The 14032-nt window shown below is 56.6% G+C and overlaps 1 protein-coding gene across 1 annotated transcript in view; it reads right to left on the bottom strand.

Annotated features, from left to right (window-relative positions):
* The window catches only part of TTC34 (tetratricopeptide repeat domain 34), an 85913-nt gene that overhangs the window by 54135 nt on the left and 17746 nt on the right, over positions 1-14032 (bottom strand). The gene's annotated exons all lie outside the window — the stretch shown is intronic.

Genomic DNA, 14032 nt, shown 5'->3' with positions numbered 1-14032 from the left:
GTGAGCATCTGACAGCCTGGAACAGAACCCACACCCCCAGGTGAGCATCTGACAGGCTGGAACAGCACCCACAACCCCAGGTGAGCATCCGACAGCCTGGAGCAGCACCGCAACCGGAGGCGAACATATGACAGCCTGGAGCAGCGCCCACACCCCCAGGAGAGCATCTGACCGCATGGAGCAGCGCGCACACCCCCAGGGAAGCATCTGACCGCATGGAGCAGCGCCCACACCCCCAGGCGAGCATCTGACCACATGGAGCAGGGCCCACTCCCCCAGGCAAGCATCTGACTGCAAGGAGCAGCGCCCACAACCCCAGGCGAGCATCTGACAGCCTGGAGCAGCAACCACACCCACAGGTGAGCATCTGACAGCCTGGAGCAGCACCAGCACCCCCAGGCGAGCATCCCACTGCCTGGAGCAGCACCCACAGCCCCAGGCGAGCATCTGACAGCCTGGAGCAGCAACCACAACCCCAGGCGAGCATCTGACAGCGTGGAGCATCGCCCACAACCCCAGGCGAGCATCTGACAGCCTGTAGCAGTGCCCAAACCCCCAGGTGAGCATCTGAGAGCCTGGAGCAGCGCCCACACCACCAGGCGAGCATTCGACAGCCTGGAGCAGCGCCCACACCCCCAGGTGAGAATCTGACCGCCTGGAGCAGCACCCACACCCCCAGGCGAGCATCTGACAGCCTGGAATAGCACCCCACACGTCCAGGTGAGCCTCTGACAGCCTGGAGCAGCACCCACAGCTGCAGGCAAGCATCTGACTGCATGGAACAGTACCCCACACCCCCAGGTGAGCATCTGACTGCCGGGAACCGCAACCACACCCCCAGGTGAGCATCTGACAGCCTGGAACAGCACCCCACACCCCCAGGGGAGCATCTGACATCCTGGAACAGTACCTCACAACTCCAGGTGAGCATCTGACAGCCTGGAACAGCACCCACACTGACAAGTGAGCATGTGACATCCTGGAACAGCACCCCACACCCCCAGGTGAGGATCTGACAGCGTGGAACAGCACCCACACCCCCAGGTGAGCATCTGACAGCCTGGAAACAGCACTCTACCCACCCAGCTGAGCATCTGATAGCCTCGAACAGCACCCACACCCCCAGGCGAGCATCCGACAGCCTGGAGCAGCACCCACACCCCAGGCGAGCATTCGACAGCCTGGAGCAGCACCCACATCCCTAGGCGAGCATCTGACAGCATGGAGCAGCACCCACACACCCTGGCGAGCATTGGACAGCCTGGAGCAGCACCCACACAACCAGGCGAGCATCCGACAGCCTGGAGCAGCACCCACACCCTAGGCGAGCATTTGACAGCCTGGAGCAGCACCCACATGCCTAGGCGAGCATCCGACAGCCTGGAGCAGCACCCACACCCCCAGGCCAGGATCTGACAGCCTGGAGCAGTGCCAACACCCACAGGCGGACATCTGACAGCGTGAAGCAGCGCCCAAACCCCCAGGCGAGCATCTGACAGCCTGGAGCAGCGCCCACACCCCCAGGTGAGCATCTCACCGCCTGGAGCAGTGCCCACACCCCCAGGCGAGCATTTGACCACATGGAGCAGCACCCACACCCCCAGGCGAGCATCTGACCGCACGGAGCAGCACTCACACCCCAGGCGAGCATATGACCTTATGGAGAAGCACCAACACCCCCAGGCGAGCATCCCATAGCCTGGAGCAGCACCCACAGCCGCAGGCGAGCATCTGACAGCCTGGAGCAGCAACCACACCCCCAGGCGAGCATCTGACAGCCTGGAGCAGCGCCCACAACCCCAGGTGTGCATTTGACAGCCTGTAGCAGCGCCCAAACCCCCAGGTGAGCATCTGAGAGCCTGGCGCAGCGTCCACACCCCCAGGCGAGTATCTGTCAGCCTGGAGCAGCGCCCACACCCCCAGGCGAGCATCTGACCGCATGGAGCAGTGTGCACACCCCCAGGCGAGCATATGACCGCACGGAGTAGCGCCCACACCCCCAGTCGAGCATCTGACCGCATGGAGCAGCGCCCACACCCCCAGGCGAGCATCCGACAGCCTGGAAAAGCGCCCATATCCCTAGGCGACCATCCGACTGCCTGGAGCAGCGCCCACACCCCCAAGCAAGCATTCGACAGCCTGGAGCAGCGCCCACACCCCCAGGGGCGCATCCGACAGCCTGGAGCAGCACCTACACCCGCAGGCGAGCATCTGACAGCCTGGAGCAGCACCCACACGCCGAGGCGAGCATCCAACAGCCTGGAGCAGCACCCACACCCACAGGCGAGCATCCGACAGCCTGGAGCAGCATCCACAACCCCAGGCGAGCATCCGACAGCCGGAAGCATCACCCACACCCCCAGGCGAGCATCCGACAGCCTGGAGCAGCACCCACACCCCCAGGCGAGCATCTGACAGCCTGGAGCTGCAGCCACATCCCCAGGCGAGCATCTGACAGCCTGGAGCAGCGCCCACATCCCCAGGCGAGCATCTGACAGCCTGGAGCAGCGCCCACACCCCCAGGGGAGCATCCGACAGCCTGGAGCAGCACCCACATCCGCAGCTGAGCATCCGACAGGGTGGAGCAGCACGCACACCCCCAGGCGAGCATCTGACAGCCTGGAGCTGCGCCCACATCCCCAGGCGAGCATCTGACAGCCTGGAGCAGCGCCCACACCCCCAGGCGAGCATCCGACAGCCTGGCATATCACCCCACACGTCCAGGTGAGACTCTGACAGCCTGGAGTAGCACCCACACCCACAGGCGAGCATCTGACTGCATGGAACAGTATCCCACACCCCCAGGTGAGCATCTGACCGCCTGGAACAGCACCCCACACCCCCAGGTGAGCATCTGACAGCCTGGAACAGCACCCCACACCCCCAGGAGAACATCTGAAATCCTGGAACAGTACCCCACACCTCCAGGTGAGCATCTGACAGCCTGGAACAGCACTCCACACCCCCAAGTGAGCATCTGACATCCTGGAACAGCACCCCACACCCCCAGGTGAGGATCTCACAGCCTGGAACAGCACCCACACCCCCAGGTGAGCATCTGACAGCCTGGAAACAGCACCCACACCCCCAGGCCAGGATCTGACAGCCTGGAGCAGCGCCAACACCCACAGGCGAGCATCTGACAGCCTGGAGCAGCGCCCAAACCCCCAGGCGAGCATCTGACAGCCTGGAGCAGTGCCCACACTCCCAGGTGAGCATCTCACCACCTGGAGCAGCACCCACACCCCCAGGGGAGGATCTGACCACATGGAGCAGCACCCACACCCACAGGTGAGCATGTGACCACCTGGAGCAGCACCCACACCCCAGGGGAGCATCTGACAGCCTGGAGCAGCACCCACTCCCCCAGGCGAGCATCTGACAGGCTGGAGCAGCACCCACACCCCCAGGAGAGCATCCGAATGCCTGGAGCAGCACCCACACCCCCAGGCGAGCATCTGAGGCCTGGAGCAGCACTCACACCCCCAGGCGAGCATCTGAGGCCTGGAGCAGCACGCACACCCCCAGGCGAGCATCTGACAGCCTGGAGCAGCGCCCACACCCCCTGGCGAGCATCTGACGGCCTGGAGCATCGCCCACACCCCCTGGCGAGCATCTGACAGCCTGGAGCAGCACCCACAACTGCAGGAGAGCATCTGACGGCCTGGAGCAGCACCCACAACCACAGGTGAGCATCTGACAGCGTGGCCTGCACCCACACCCCCAGGCGAGCATCTGACAACCTGGAGCAGCACCCACACACCCAGGTGAGCGTCTGACAGCCTGGAACTGCACCCACACCCCCAGGTGAGCATCTGACTGCCTGGAGCAGCACCCACACCCCCAGGGGAGCATCTGACCGTATGGAGCATCAGCCACACACCCAGGCGAGCATCCGAGAGCCTGGAGCAGCACCCACACCCCCAGGCGAGCATTCGACAGCCTGGGGCATCACCCACATCCCTAGGCGAGCATCCGACAGCCTGGAGCAGCACGCACACCCCCAGGCCAGGATCTGACAGCCTGGAGCAGCGCCAACACCCATAGGCGAGCATCTGACAACCTGGAGCAGCACCCACACCCCCAGGCAAGCAAGTGACAGCCTGGAGCAGCGCCCACACCCCCAGGTGAGCATCTCAACGCCTGGAGCAGCGCCCACACCCCCAGGCGAGCATTCGACAGCCTGGAGCAGCGCCCACATCCCCAGGGGAGCATCCGACAGCCTGGAGCAGCACCCACACCCACAGGCGAGCATCTGACAGTCGGGAGGAGCACCCACACCCCCAGTCGAGCATCTGACAGCCTGGAGCAGAATTCTCCAACCCCAGGTGAGCACCTGACAGCCTGGAGCAGCACCCACACCCCCAGGTGAGCATCTGACAGTCTAGAGCAGCATCCACACCCCCAGGCGAGCATCTGACAGCCTGGAGTAGCACCCACACCCCCAGGCGAACATCCAACAGCCTGGAGCAGCACCCACAGGCGAGCATCCGACAGCCTGGAGCAGCATTCCACACGCCCAGGTGAGCATCTGACAGTCTAGAGCAGCACCCACACCCCCAGGCCAGCATCCGACAGCCTGGAGCAGCACCCACAACCCCAGGCGCGCATCCGACAGCCGGGAGCATCACCCTGCATACCCAGGTAAGCATCTGACAAACTGGAACAGCACCCACACCCCCAGGCGAGCATCTGACAGCCTGGAGCAGCACCTACTCCCTTAGGTGAGCATCTGACAGCCTTGAGAACTGCCCACACCCTCAGGCGAGCATCTGACAGCCTGGAGCAGCACCCACACCCTCAGGTGAGCATGTGACCACCTGGAGCAGCACCCAGACCCCCAGGCGAGCATCCGACCGCATGGAGCAGCAGTCCACACCCCAGGCGAGCATTTGACAGCCTGGAGCAGCACCCACATCCCTAGGCGAGCATCCGACAGCCTGGAGCAGCACCCACACCCCCAGGCCAGGATCTGACAGCCTGGAGCAGCGCCAACACCCACAGGCGAGCATCTGACAGCCTGGAGCAGCGCCCAAACCCCGAGGCGAGCATCTGACAGCCTGGAGCAGCGCCCACACCCCCAGGTGAGCATCTGACAGGCTGGAGCAGCACCCACACCCCCAGGCGAGCATCTGACAGCCTGGAGCAGCACCCACACCCCCAGGTGAGCATCTGACAGCCTGAAACAGCACCCACACCCCCAGGTGACCGTCTGACAGCCGGGAACAGCACCCACACCCCCAGGTGAGCATCTGACCGCCCGGAACAGCAACCACACCCACAGGTGAGCATCTGACAGCCTGGAACAGCAAACTGAACACCCAGGTGAGCATCTGACAGTATGGAACAGCACCCACACCCCCAGGCGAGCATCTGACAGCCTGGAACAGCACCCACACACCCAGGTGAGCATCTGACAGCCTGGAACAGCACCCACACCCCCAGGTGAGCATCCGATAGCCTGGAGCAGCACCCACACCGCTAGGTGAGCATCTGAGAGCCTGGAACAGCACCCACACCCCCAGGCGAGCATCTGACAGCCTGGAACAGAACCCAAACCCCCCAGGTGAGCATCTGACAGGCTGGAATAGCACCCACACCCCCAGGTGAGCATCCGACCACCTGGAGCAGCACGCGCAACCCGAGGTGAGCATATCACAGTCTGGAACAGCACCCACACCCTCAGGTGAGAATCCGACAGCCTGAAGCAGCACCCACACCCCCAGGGGAGCATCTGACAGTCTGGAGCAGCACCCACACAACCAGGCGAGCATTGGACAGCCTGGAGCAGCACCCACACCCTCAGGCGAGCATTCGACAGCCTGGAGCAGCACCCACACCCCCAGGCCGGGATCTGACAGCCTGGAGCAGCGCCAACACCCACAGGCGAGCATCTGACAGCCTGGAGCAGCGCCCAGATCCCCAGGCGAGCAGCTGACAGCCTGGAGCAGCGCCCACACCCCCAGGTGAGCATCTCACTGCCTGGAGCAGCGCCCACACCCCCAGGGGAGCATCTGACCGCATGGAGCAGCACCCACACCCACAGGCGAGCATCTGACCGCATGGAGCAGCACTCACACCCCAGGCAAGCATCTGACCGCATGGAGCAGCACCAACACACCCAGGCGAGCATCCCACAGCCTGGAGCAGCACCCACAGCCCCAGGCGAGCATCTGACAGCCTTGAGCAGCAACCACACCCCCAGGCAAGCATCTGACAACCTGGAGCAGCGCCCACAACCCCAGGCGAGCATCTGACAGCCTGTAGCAGCGCACAAACCCCCAGGTGAGCATCTGAGAGCCTGGAGCAGCGCCCACACCCCCAGGCGAGTATCTGAGAGCCTGGAGCAGCGCCCACACCCCCAGGCGAACATCTGACCGCATGTAGCAGCGCCCACACCCCCAGGCGAGCATCTGACCACATGTAGCAGCGCCCACACCCCCAGGCGAGCATCTGACTGCATGGAGCAGCGCCCACAGCCCCAGGCGAGCATCCGACAGCCTGGAAAAGTGCCCACATCCCCAGGTGAGCATCCGACCGCCTGGAGCAGCGCCCACACCCGTAGGCGAGCATTCGACAGCCTGGAGCAGCGCCCACACCCCCAGGGGAGCATCCGACAGCCTGGAGCAGCGCCCACACCCCCAGAGGAGCATCCGACAGCCTGGAGCAGCACCCACACCCGCAGGCGAGCATCCGACAGTCTGGAGCAGCACCCACACCCGCAGGCGAGCATCCGACAGGCGGGAGGAGCACCCACACCCCCAGGCGAGCATCCGACAGTCTGGAGCAGAATTCTCCAGCCCCAGGTGAGCACCTGACAGCCTGGAGCAGCACCCACACCCCCAGGTGAGCATCTGACAGTCTAGAGCAGCATCCACACCCCCAGGCGAGCAACTGACAGCCTGGAGCAGCACCCACACCCCCAGGTGAGCAACTGACAGCCTGGAGCAGCACCCACACCCCCAGGTGAGCATCCGACAGCCTGGAGCAGCATTCCACATGCCCAGGTGAGCATCTGACAGCCTGGAGAAGCACCCACACCCCCAGGCGACCATCTGACAGCCTGGAACAGCACCCACACACCCAGGTGAGCATCTGACAGCCTGGAACAGCACCCACACCCCCAGGTGAGCATCTGAGAGCCTGGAACAGCACCCTGCACCCCCAGATGAGCATCTGACAGCCTGGAACAGCACCTACACCCCCAGGTGAGCATCTGATAGCCTAGAACAGCACCCGCACCCCAGGTGAGCATCCGACTGCCTGATACACCACTCACACCCCCAGGTGAGCATCCAACAGCCTGGAGTAGCACCCACACCCCCCAGGCGAGCATCTGACAGACTGCAGCAGCACCCACACCCCAGGGTGAGCATCTGACATCCTGGAGCAGCACCCATACCCTCAGGGGAGCATCTGACAGCCTGCAGCAGCACCCAGAACCCCAGGCGAGCATCTGACCACATGGAATGTCATCCTCACTCCAGGTGAGCATTCGAGAGCCTGGAACAGCACCCACACCCCAGGTGAGCATCTGACATCCTGGAACAGCACCCTGCACCCCCAGGTGAGCATCTGAGAGCCTGGAACAGCACCCCGCACCCCCAGGTGAGCATCTGACCGCCTGGAACGGCACGCCACACCCCCAGGTGAGCATCTGACAGCCTGGAGCAGCACCCCACACCCTCACGGGAGCATCTGACAGTCTGGAACAGCACCCCACACCCCCAGGTGAGCATCTGATATCGTGGAACAGTACCCCACATCCCCAGGTGAGCATCTGACAGCCTGGAACAGCACCCCACAACTCCAGGTGAGAATCTGACATCCTGGAACAGCATGCCACACCACCAGGTGAGCATCTGACAGCCTGGAACAGAACCCTGCACCCCCACGTGAGCATCCGTCAGCCTGGAGCAGCACCCACACCCCCAGACGAGCATCTGCCAGCCTGGAGCAGCACCCACAACCCCAGGCGAGCATCTGACAGCCTGGAGCAGCACCCCACAACCCCAGGGGAGCATCTGACAGTCTGGAACAGCCCCCCACACCCCCAGGTGAGCATCTGACAGCCTGAAACAGCACCCCACAACCCCAGGTGAGCATGTGACATCATGGAACAGCACCCCACACCCCCAGGTGAGCATCTGACACCCTGGAACAGCCCCCCACACCCCCAGGTGAGCATCTGACAGCCTGAAACAGCACCCCACAACCCCAGGTGAGCATGTGACATCATGGAACAGCACCCCACACCCCCAGGTGAGCATCTGACAGCCTGAAATAGCACCCCACACCCCCAGGTGAGCATCTGACAGCCTGGAGCAGCACCCACACCCCCAGGCGAGCATCTGACCACATGGAACAGAATCCCACACCCCCAGGTGAGCATCTGTCATCCTCAACAGCACCCCACACCTCCAGGGGAGCATCTGACAGCCTGGAACAGCACCCCACACCCCCACGTGAGCATCTGACAGCCTGGAACAGCACCCCGAACCTCTAGGTGAGCATCGGACAGGCTGCAACAGCACCCCACACCCCCAGGTGAGCATGTGACAGCCTGGAACAGCACCCCACACCCCCAGGTGAGCATCTGACAGCCTGGAATAGCACCCCACACCCTCAGGGGAGCATCTGACAGTCTGGAACTGCACCCCGCACCCCCAGGTGAGCATCTGACATCCTGGAACGGCACCCCACACCCCCAGGTGAGCATCTGACAGCCTGAAGCAGCACCCCACACCTCCAGGGGAGCATCTGACAGCCTGGAGCAACACCCCACACCTCCAGGGGAGCATCTGACAGCCTGGAACAGCACCCCACACCTCCAGGGGAGCATCTGACAGCATGGACAAGTCCTGCCCCCCGGTTAGTGTCTGAATTCCTGGAATATGTGCTGTCCTTTTCCACCAGGTGAGCATCTGACCGCCTGGAAGAAGCACCCCTGCATGTTACCTGTGGTGAAACCAAGGCTGAGAGACAGGACAGGGTTGTTGGCCAGGAGGAGGGGCCTGCTGCTGAGCCCCAGTGCTGAGTCAGAGCTCACAGCCTTGAGGCTGTGCCACGCCTCCTCTCAGGTTGAAGAGGCAGAGGGCATGGGGGGGGGGTGGGCGCAGCATCAGCCCACATCCTGGATGCACAAATTCACAGGCATGACGGGGCGAGGGCCTGCTGCTCCTACCGTCACTCCCACGTGCTAGCCCTCCAACGTCCTGGCTGACTTTCCCTGCCTCTGGTCCTGCGGCCCTGGACAGAGTGGGAGGAGGGGACAGGATCCTGTGGTACCCCTTGGAGGAGGTTCCGGCACCTGTAGGCAGTTTCCAAGGATCCCTTGTGGCCACATCCAGCTGTTAAATGGGCGTGTCCCTGGCAGCCACAGATGTCTGTCCAGTGCAGGAAAGTCTGTCCAGTGCAGGAAAGGTCAGGCAGAGAGCTGGCTCCCAGCCCCAAATGCATGTCTCCCTCCCTGGGGCCCAGGCTGGCACAGAAGTCAGGCCTGCCAGTGGGCTTGGGGGAAACTTGGTGCCCTGGTCCGGCAGCCTGCCCTGCAGCAGCAAGCATGGCCTCTGGAGGCTGTCGTCCTCCTGGCCTCCAGGATTGCTTTTCCTTGCTTCCTAGAACTCCAGCCCTTAAGAAAATCAGAAGCCCTGGCAGGCACATTGCCTCTGTGCTGTGCTTTTACCCAGCGAAGCATCAGGGCAGACAGCCAATTTCAACACTGCTCTTGGCTGGGAAGTGCCCTCATCTCTGGCAGCCCCCACAGAGAAAGTGCAGGGCCCCGGGGCTGTGGCTGCCTCAGGGCAGGTCTCCCTTGTGACAGCCTCTTGTCATGGGCCTGGGAGTGGACCCCTCCCATCCCTGCCATGCATCCTGTTGAGTAGACAGCTCAGGCTAGTACCCAAGAGGGTGGCCAGCAGATCACAGGGGATGTCCCTTTTGTCTTAGCTGTTTATGGGCTGGAGGAACCACTGTTCAGCCACATCTCCTCTCCTGCCCCTCCTGCATTCACCCGAGGTTGATGGGAGCTCTGTGGGGGGAGACAGGCAGGGGAGGGGCCAGGCAGCACCTGGGCATATCCCCAGGGTGCCTCCTCTGATCCCCAGGAGGGGCAGCACCCACCCTCCTCTTTTTCCAATTTGTTTTTATTGTGGTTAAATATACATAGCGTAAAATTTACCATCTTAATTATCTTTATGTGTACGGTGTGGTGGCATTAAATACATTCATCATGTTGTGTGGCCGTCACCACCATCCCTTTCCAGAACTAGCTCATCTTCCCAAACTGAAACTCTGTCCCCGTTAAATACTCACTCTCCGTTCCCCAGGCACTCTCTCCCCCCAACCCCAGGCACCCACCATTCTGCTTTCTGTCTCTGTGATTCGATGACTCTAGGGACTTCATATAAGGGAAATCACACAGTGTTTGTCCTTTTGTGGTGGCTGCTTATTTCGCTGAGCACAATGTCCTCGAGGTTCATCCATGTTGTAGTGTGTACCAGGAATCCCTTCCTTTTTAATGTTGAATAATTCCCCATTGTATGGATGGATCATGTTTGGCTTATCCACCCATCCATCGGTGGACACCTGGGTGCCTTCCACCTCCAAGCTCTTGTGAACAATGATGCTATCTATGAATATGGTGTACAAATGTCTCTAAAAGACTCTACTTCCATTTCTTTTGGATGTAGACCCAGATGTGGATTTGCTTGATCATATGGTAGTTCTATTTTTTTTTCTTTTTTTTGGAGCTGGAGTCTCGCTCTGTCGCCCAGGCTGGAGTGCAGTGGCGGATCTCAGCTGACTGCAACTCCCACCTCCCGGGTTCAAGCGATTCTCCTGCCTCAGCCTCCCGAGTAGCTGGGATTACAGGTGCGGGCCACCACGCCTGGCTAACTTTTTGTATTTTTAGTAGAGACCAGATTTCACCGTGTTAGCCAGGATGGTCTTGATCTCCTGACCTCGTGATCCACCCTCCTTGGCCTCTCAAAGTGCTGGGATTACAGGCGTGAGCCACAACACCCAGCTGGTAGTTCTATTTTTAGCTTTTTGGGAAATGGCCATCCTGTTTTCCTTAGCTGCTGCACCATTTTACCTTCCCACCAACAGTGCAGAAGGTTCCAGTTTCTTCACATCCTCACCAGTGCTTGTTATTTTCTTTTTAAAAACTTCATAGCAGCCATCCTGACAGGCGTGAGGCGTATCTCGTTGTTTTGATTTGTGCTTCCCTGATGATTGGTGATGTCCAGCATCTTTTCATGTGCTTATTGTCCATTTGTATATCTTTTTTTGAGAAATGTCTGTTTAAGTCCTTTGCTCATTTTTTTTGAATGACACAGTGAAACCTCGTCTCTACTAAAAATACAAAAAATTAGCCAGGCGTGGGGTCGCCCGCCTGTAATCCCAGCTACTCGGGAGGCTGAGGCAGGAGAATCGCTTGAACCCCGGAGGCGGAAGTTGCAGTGAGCTGAGATCCCGCCACTGCACTCCGGCCTGGGTGACAGAGCGAGACTTCAGCTCCAAAAATTGAATTGGGTTTTTGGCTTTGTTGTTGTTGAGTTTTAGGACTTCTCTGTGTATTCTGGGTAATAATTCCTTATCAGATATATGACTTGCAAATATTGTGGTTTTCTTCCATCCTGTCAGTTGCCTTTTTACTCTATTATAATAGTGTCCTTTGGTGCACAAAAAATTTAATTTTCATGAAATCCAACTTTATTTTTTCTTTTGCTGCCTGTGCCTTTGGTGTTGTAGCCCAGAAGTCATTGTCAAATCCAGTGTCATGAAGCTTCTCCCCTGTGCTTACTTCTAAGAATTTTATAGTTTTAGGTCTTTGATCCATTTTGAATTAATTTTTGTATGTAGTGTTAGGAAAGAGTCCAACTTCATTCTTTTGCATAGTTTTCCCTGCAACATTTGTTGAAAAGACTGTCCCTTCCCCATTGAATGGTCTTGGTCAAATCATTTGACCGTCTATGGGAGGGTTCATTTCTGGACTCTCTATTCTGTTTCATTGGTCTCTGTGTCTGTTTTTGTGCCATACCACACTATTTTGATCACTGTAGCTTTGTAGTAAGTTTTGAAATCAGGAAGTGTGAGTCCTCCAGCTTGCTGGTTCTTTTTCAGGGTTGTTTTGGCTGTTTGGGGTCCCCTGAGATTCCACAGGAATTTCAGAATTTAGCTTTTCTACTTCTGTAAAAAACATTATTGAGATTTTGACAGAGATTGCATTGAATCTGTAGATCACTTTGGGTAATACTGACGTCTTACCAACATGAAGTCTTCTAATACATGAACATGGAATGTGTTTCCATTTGTTTATGTCTTATTTAATTTATTTCAGCAATGTTTTATAGTTTTCATTGTACAAATCTTTCACCTCTTTGGTTAATTCCTAAGTATTTTATTCTTTTTAATTCTATTGTAGATGGAATTACAGTTGACTCTTGAACACAGGTTAAAATTATGTGGGTCCCCTTATATGTGAATTTTTTTCAATAAATACAGTCAGCCTTTCATATTGGTGGGTTCTGAATCCACAGCCAAATGCAGATCAGTTCTTGGGATGTGCAACCCGCTTACACGGAGGGCCAACTTTTCATATCTAGGGGTTGGGGGTTCCACAGGGCTGACTGTAGGACTTCAGTATGTGGGGATTTCAGTATCTGAGGGTTGTCCTGGAAGCAATCCCATGTGTATACCAAGGGGTGACTGTATTTTCTTAATTCCCTTTTTAGATTGTTCATTATTAATGTATAAAAATGCAACTGATTTTTGTGTTGCCTTCGTATCCTGCTACTTTGCTGAATTCATTTATTAGTTCTAACAATTTTTTTTTTGTGTGGAATCTTTAGGGATTTCTACATATAAGATCTGTGAACAGAGATAATTTTACTTCTTTCAAATTTGGATGCTTGGTAATTTTTTTCTTGCCTAGTTATTCTGGCTATAACTTCCAGTGCAATGTTGAGCAGAAGTGCAAAAGCAATCATCCTTGCCTTGTTCCTGATCTTAGAGGAAAAACTTTTCTTTTTCATCATTGAGTATGATGTTTGCTGTGGGTTTTTCATATATGGATTTTATATTGAGGCAGTTTCCTTCTATTCCTAGTTTGTTGAGTATTCTTATCATAAAAGGGTGTTGAATTTTGTCAAATGCTTTTCTGCATCAGTTGAGATGATCATTTTTTCCCTTTCATTCTGTTAATGTGGTACATTACATAAATTGACATTTGTATGTTGAACCATCCTTGCATTCTAGCAATAAATCTCACTTGGTCACATGTGTCATCATTTTAACAAATTGCTGAATTTGTTTTGTTAGTATTTTGTTGAGGATTTTTGCCTCAATATTCATACGGGATAATGGTCTGTAGTTTTCTTGTAGTGTCTTTGGCTATGGTATCAGGGTAATGCTGGCCTCATAGAATGAGTCTGAGGAAGTGTTCCTTCCTCTTTGATTTTTTGGAAAAGTTTGAGGATTGGTGTTAGTTCTTTAAATATTTGGTAGAATTCACCAGTGAAGCCATCAGGTCCTGGCCTTTTCTTTGCTGGGAGATTTTTGATTACTGATTTAATCTTTTTACTAGTTATAGGTCTATTCAGATCTTCTATTTCTTCATGATTTAGTCTTGGCAGGTTTTGTGTTTCTAGGGATTTGTCCATTTCACCTAGATTAACTGATTTGTTGGTTTACAATTGTTTCTATTACTATCTTATAATTATTTTTATTTCTGTAGAATTGGTAATAACCTGATTTTCATTTCTGATTGTCATGATTTGAATTTTCTCTTCCTTAGTCCACCTGGCAAAAGGTTTGTCAAATTTTGTCTTTTCAAGGACAAACTTTTGTTTTCATTGATTTTCTCTATTTCTTCTCTATCCTATGTTTTATTGATCTCTGCTGTAATCTATCTTTCTCTCTCTCTCTTTCTGTTCATGTGTTCTTTTTCTAGTTTCTTAAGTTGTAAAGCTAGATTGTTGATTTGAGATCTTTCTTGTTTTTTAATGGAAGCATTTACAGTTATACATTT

The sequence above is a fragment of the Pan paniscus genome, chromosome 1, assembly GCF_029289425.2.
Source record: "Pan paniscus chromosome 1, NHGRI_mPanPan1-v2.0_pri, whole genome shotgun sequence".
NCBI classification, from domain to species: Eukaryota; Metazoa; Chordata; class Mammalia; order Primates; family Hominidae; genus Pan; species Pan paniscus.
This window is presented reverse-complemented; position numbering and strand designations above follow the sequence as displayed.